Source organism: Eucalyptus grandis, chromosome 3, assembly GCF_016545825.1.
Source record: "Eucalyptus grandis isolate ANBG69807.140 chromosome 3, ASM1654582v1, whole genome shotgun sequence".
Lineage (NCBI taxonomy): Eukaryota > Viridiplantae > Streptophyta > Magnoliopsida > Myrtales > Myrtaceae > Eucalyptus > Eucalyptus grandis.
In genome coordinates this window covers 61807933-61814099 of record NC_052614.1, presented here as the reverse complement: position 1 = coordinate 61814099, position 6167 = coordinate 61807933, and positions in this window count along the sequence as shown.

Below are 6167 nucleotides of genomic sequence, written 5' to 3'. Positions count from 1 at the left end.
ATCAAATTTTCTAGGTAATGATGAGGTTTCTCTAAATAAAGTAAGTTATATGCGTCAATAATCTCTTCTTCTAATTGATCGAATAACATAGGTAACAATAAAATTGATTTTTCTCCATATCTTCAATTCGAGATTCTAGGCCCCGAAATTAGCTATTTATTCATTTTAACACACAAATTAAATCAAAGGAATCTCTAGGTCTCCTAATCCAAATTGTTTAAACATGTGAAAAAAAAAAATCTTTTTTTCCTCGGCCGATATAACGAGCTACTTTTATAAGCAATTCTCTGAGTCTATCCAAACTTCCTGTTGATAATTGCCTTACGTATTGCTGCCCAATTCTTCTTGAGCACGCTGGTACTCAAGACTTCACTCAGCATTCATTTTGTCATGATACCTCCAAGTCCTAACAAACTTCCCGTTCGTCACTAAGACCGACCACAGTCTACCCGTGGGAATGAAGCGCAAGAGCTCGATACTGGGGAGGCTGATAAAGGTGTCGAAGTCAACAACGGGGGTGAAGCAGAAGGAAGAAGATGTTGTAGTGGGGAAGATGAAGAAAGAAAGAGAAAGACAATAAAAATAGATAAATAAATAAAAAGCCTCTTGATGAAAATGTCCGCTGATCATGACCTTGGGAAGTGTCACATGTCATGCACATGCTTGCCGGCGTATGCTGAGGGTTATTCATTTATAATGAAGCCTATTTTCAAGACTCTTTTTGAGAATACGTCCAATTCCAAGGGCTATATACCGAATCTTTTGAAGAATCTGCGACAAAAGTGGGATCAATTTCAAAGTTCCTGCCTCATTATTGAGAAGAGGAAGAAAAATGCACACATTCGAACTTTGACCACCGAAATCAGGCCAGGTGTCGTGGTAAAGTCCGCCCCAATAGATATTATTATCCATATTTGGTGCATCTTTTCAGTACATAACAGATGTGACTCCTACCAAATTCGGACAAAGATGTGATGAGATAAAGCGGATACCCACGAATGACGGACCAAGACAAATGAAAGCTCCAACCCCATTATGTTCCCAAAAGGTAATCACTCCCTTAACGTCTCTCTTAAGGCCATCTCATGTTCACGTTAGACATTTCAAAGCTAATTTCTCAACCATCCCTTTCCGTTCTTAATAAATTCTTTGAATGAATATCATAAAAGATCCCAAGTCGATATTACTCCAAACTGATTTATAATTCTCCATAAACTAATACGTTCGTGACATATATACATTCCATGAACTTATGTCAAATTTTAGTATAAAATTGTCGAATTAGATAACACGTGACATTAACTCAACTGATATGGTAAGTTCACATGAAAATCCATATCAATTTATTACAGATATATCAGTTTGAATTTTTTTAGGCGATTTAGGATTTTTTTTATGGTACTAATCCCAAATTCTTCCTATGGGGAACAAGAGTGCGCATGATGTATGTGTATCCCTACACATATTAGGCAAACATAATCCTTAGTTTCATGCATTGAAGAGGCACGTTATTTGTGCCCTACGAGAAAATACACTGCTAATGGCAGTGAACTACATGCAAGTGAGAAGTCTCTTGGTTCCCAAATATTTACTATATTTTATGTTATCATGAAGTGACAAACGCTCAAAGTTAAAATTTTTGGAGCTGGTCTCACATTTAGCACATAAGAAGATAAAGCAAAAGCTTCAATTAGAGATTAATCAAGTAGTCAACGTAAACAAAATCTCCTTCCTTTTTGCAAGAAAATTGTGTTACACATCGCAACAGATTGCTGTCTGGCTCTGGCCCCGATGTTTTCAACCGAGAATTACTCTATATATGCTCTATATCCAACATGGGCTCTTGTTGCAAGCATCCCCATGTCAAGAAGGAAGAAGTTGATTGATGGGACACCGGAATTTGACCTTTTTAGTGAGAACACTACTTTACTCAATGGTAGTAATCATTCAATCGTTGAAACTACAGGAAATTAGATGAAGGGCATACGTTTAAGCATTGGAGTTCTACTCCCTCGAAACAAAGTTAAAACATGATAGGATAAAGCTTATACAAAGTTTAATAATGTTACGATATGATGCGGGATGAATCATGTAAAGTTTTTTCTACTAATTAAGATTGTGATTCTTAGAAATTTAAATTGCTTGAAATAAAATTAGAAATTTCTTTTAATCAATAAGAAGTATACGTTAGATACTATAAAGGAGGATAGTAATTTCCCAATAAAACTTTGTTCCAAAAAAAAAAAAACTTCCCAATAAAACTCAAAAGTTGAAATGATCAAGGGTTTTTCAATGTACGCGCTGAATCAATTTATGAAAAACCGAAAGAAGGGAATTTGTCATTTAAGATTTCCTATCGGTCCAGAGATTTTCTATCATTAAATACTGATTTGAAATTCCAGGCATATTACAACGAAAATTGTAGCAAAACCAAGTTTCCAATTACCGTACAAGATACGTCGAATTCGATTATCATCCTGTCGGATAAGATGCAACAAGGACCTGTAAAGCCAGGCTACGTGCCTACAAGATTACAGCTAGGCAATAGGAAAGGCGACTTTTGAAGATATTGCAAAAAAGCTTGGCATGAAAGAATTCAAGACAACAGCTTAAGGGAAAAAATTATGAAAGCCCATTTGGATTGTGGGGTCGTACGAGATCGGACGTTTGGCATCCTAACTCCCACTTTGAATTATTGCACCTTGTGACAGACTGCTGTCTGGCTCTGGCCGATGATTTTTCGACCTAGATTTGCTCTATACGCTAGACAAACAGACTGCCATCTGGCTCTATGGGCTCTGGCCGATTCTCCATCCAATGAGACAGACCTTCGACGACCCACGTTAGGCTAGGTGTCCTCCGAAGAGAGAGCTTATCCACCACATTCATTGCATCTTTGACTAACATCAATTACTAGAAGATGTGGCTCGTACCAATGACCACCCAAGCTAGGCCAGGTGTCCTCCTGTTAAAGCCTGCCTTAAGAGACTTTCGTCTCCATTCGGGACACCCTTTGAGCGAGAAAATATTATGTACTTTAACAATGCCACGCAATCCGTGCTCTAAACCATTCAGAGCGTGACACCTGGACAAGTGTCAGTCCACGTCGGCTCCCTCGGCTCTCTCACGTCGTTCTAATTTAAACCAGAGAAGGTTTTGCGTCCCCTATCTCTCTCTTCATTAAATGCTTTATCGTTCTCTGCATGCTTCTTCTCCCGCTCGCACGAAGAGCGCCCCTTTCTCTCTCTCTCTTTAAAAAATTTCTCTCTGTTTTGCATATTTTTCTCCATCAAAGCCGCATGACGCCCGTCCTCTCTCTTTTTCAAAAATCTCTCCCTCCCAAAAGCCCGCCCGTCGCCTCCGAGCTTGGCCGCCTTCGCCGTTGCCGCCAGGAGCCACTCGCTCCCTCTCTCTCTCCTAAGAGCCCCGCCGGTCGTAGCTAGGTCTTGAGTTCATTGCGGTTGCCTTGCGGTCCTAACTCCAGCTGCTCGGTTTCATTTGGAGGAACGGCGGGCACGGACGGTGATGATTTGGTCGTCCTTGGTATGGAAGCGAGCTGCGACGACACCGCGGCCGCTGTTGTGAACGATCTCTTTCACTCCTAAGAGCCGTGCCGTCGTAGCTGCCGAGTCCCGACCTCGACCTCGACCGCCTCCGCGTCTTGGTCGTGGTCGCCTCCGTCCTAACTCCAGCTCTTCGGTCGAGGTTCGGAGGGTCCGAGGTGGGGAACAGCGAGGAGTTGGTGAGCTTGGAGAGGGACTTGAGAAGCCAGTTCTCGTCCTCCTCGAAGAAGAGCTTCGAGTCGGGGTTCTGCTCGTCGGCCCGGGGGACAGTGGTTGCTGGTCTGGGTGGAGGCTGGAGAAGAGGAGGCACGGCTCCTCAGCCGCGGGGACATGCAGCCTGCCGGCTTCAAAATCAAAAGATCGGCACACCGCCTTCAAGACAATCGGAAGAGTGTAAGAATCCGGCGGAACACCCGCCCTCGCCATGAACGCGTACACGAGCAGCGTCTTTCTCGGGGCGTCTAGCCTCGCGTATGCTCTTATGATGTTCCGGTGGAACGTGACGGGATTCGAGTCCAACAAGCGGGAGCGGATCACGTGGGCGTGTATCAAGCTCAACCCTCGCTTATCACCGCATTCGGACAAGAGGGTCGCCACCACGAAGCCAATGCGTCTTCCATCACTTCCCTCCTCGCGCAATCTCGACAGCAGCCCGATTCGCTGAGCTCGACCCAAGCCCATGCCAAGATGGTGGCGACCCTCTTGTCCGAATGCGGTGACAAGCGAGGGTTGAGCCTGATACACGCCCACGTGATCCGCTCCCGCTTGTTGGACTCGAATCCCGTCGCGTTCCACTGGAACATCATAAGAGCGTACGCGAGGCTAGACGCCCGAGAAAGGCGCTGCTCGTGTACGCGTTCATGGCGAGGGCGGGCGTTCCGCCGGATTCTTACACTCTTCCGATTGTCTTGAAGGCGGTGTGCCGATCTTTTGATTTTGAAGCCGGCAGGCTGCATGTCCCCGCGGCTGGGGAGCCGTGCCTCCTCTTCTCCAGCCTCCACCTAGACCAGCAACCACTGTCGGCTGACGAGCAGCAGAACCCCGACTCGAAGCTCTTCTTCGAGGAGGACGAGAACTGGCTTCTCAAGTCCCTCTCCAAGCTCACCAACCCTCGCTGTTCCCCACCTCGACCCTCCGAACCTCGACCGAAGAGCCGGAGTTAGGACCGGGAGGCGACCACGACCAAGACGCGGAGGCGGTCGAGGTCGAGGTCGGGACTCGGCAGCTACGACTGGCGCGGCTCTTAGGAGCGAAAGAGATCGTTCACAACAACGGCCGCGGTGTCGTCGCAGCTCGCTTCCATACCAAGGACGACCAAATCATCGCCGTCCGTGCCCGCCGTTCCTCCAAATGAAACCGAGCAGCTGGAGTTAGGACCGCAAGGCAACCGCAACGAACTCAAGACCTAGCTACGACCGGCGGGGCTCTTAGGAGAAAGAGAGGGAGCGAGTGGCTCCTGGTGGCGACGGCGAAGGCGGCCAAGCTCGGAGGCGACGGGCGGGCTTTTGGGAGGGAGAGATTTTTGAAAAAGAGAGAGGACGGGCGTCATGCGGCTTTGATGGAGAAAAATATGCAGAAAAGAGAGAAATTTTTTAAAGAGAGAGAGAGAAAGAGGCACTCTTTGTAGGAGTGGGAGAAGAAGCGTGCAGAGGACGATAAAGCATTTAATGAAGAGAGAGATGGGAGACGCAAAACCTTCTCTGGTTTAAATTAGAACGACGTGAGAGAGCCGAGGGAGCCGATGTGGACTGACACTTGTCCAGGTGTCACGTTCTGAATGGTTTAGAGCACGGATTGCATGGCACTGTTAGGGTACCTAATATTTTCTCCCTTTGAGCACACAAATCGCTCGCAGATATTGTGGGTTCGTACTAGATTCAGACAAGATCTCACCAGAGAGAGCGGAAAAAGACACAGATAAATGGGCCCGACAAGACGAATGCACAAAGCTTCCATGAACCTTCGGAAAAGAGGGGTCACTCCCTAATGTACTGTCTTAATCTAAGCAAGAAGCCCTGAGTCAACATCAGACATTTCCAGCGGATTTATTTGTGTCTCTTCACCCTTATTTGGTGTCTACCTTCACCACCCAGCAACCCTCAAATTTCCAATTTATCTTTAACCAATCGACCGAGAGGATGGGGAGGTAAGTACGGGATCTCCCACCTCTAGGACGGTTCTCCCGCCTTTATCTCCATTAAGCTGTTTAAGGACCTATTCAAATCCAGTCTTACGGGTAATTAACCCAATCACTATATTTTTCGAGGTGTGAAGGCTGCCTCTACTCGCTTGTGCACCGCGTTCCCGCCAATGGCGGGGCTGAGGCACCGACCCGTGCCCAGGGAATTTTTATGTGACTTTCACGGGGCTCTTTTAAGGTCCGCCGAGACCAATGGATCCTTCTTATGTGAGAGAAAATATTGGGTGGTCCCGGTCTCCTTATTTGATCCCCAGACTTTCCAAATTCCTTTGGAATCCATTAATAATATCATGTTGGATTTTTTTTTATGACGTAAAGAAAAATTTGAGGTAAAAATAATTTGAGATATTTTGTGATTTTTTTTTTTTCTATTGGCTTTGCACCTGTGTAACAGCAAACGCCTC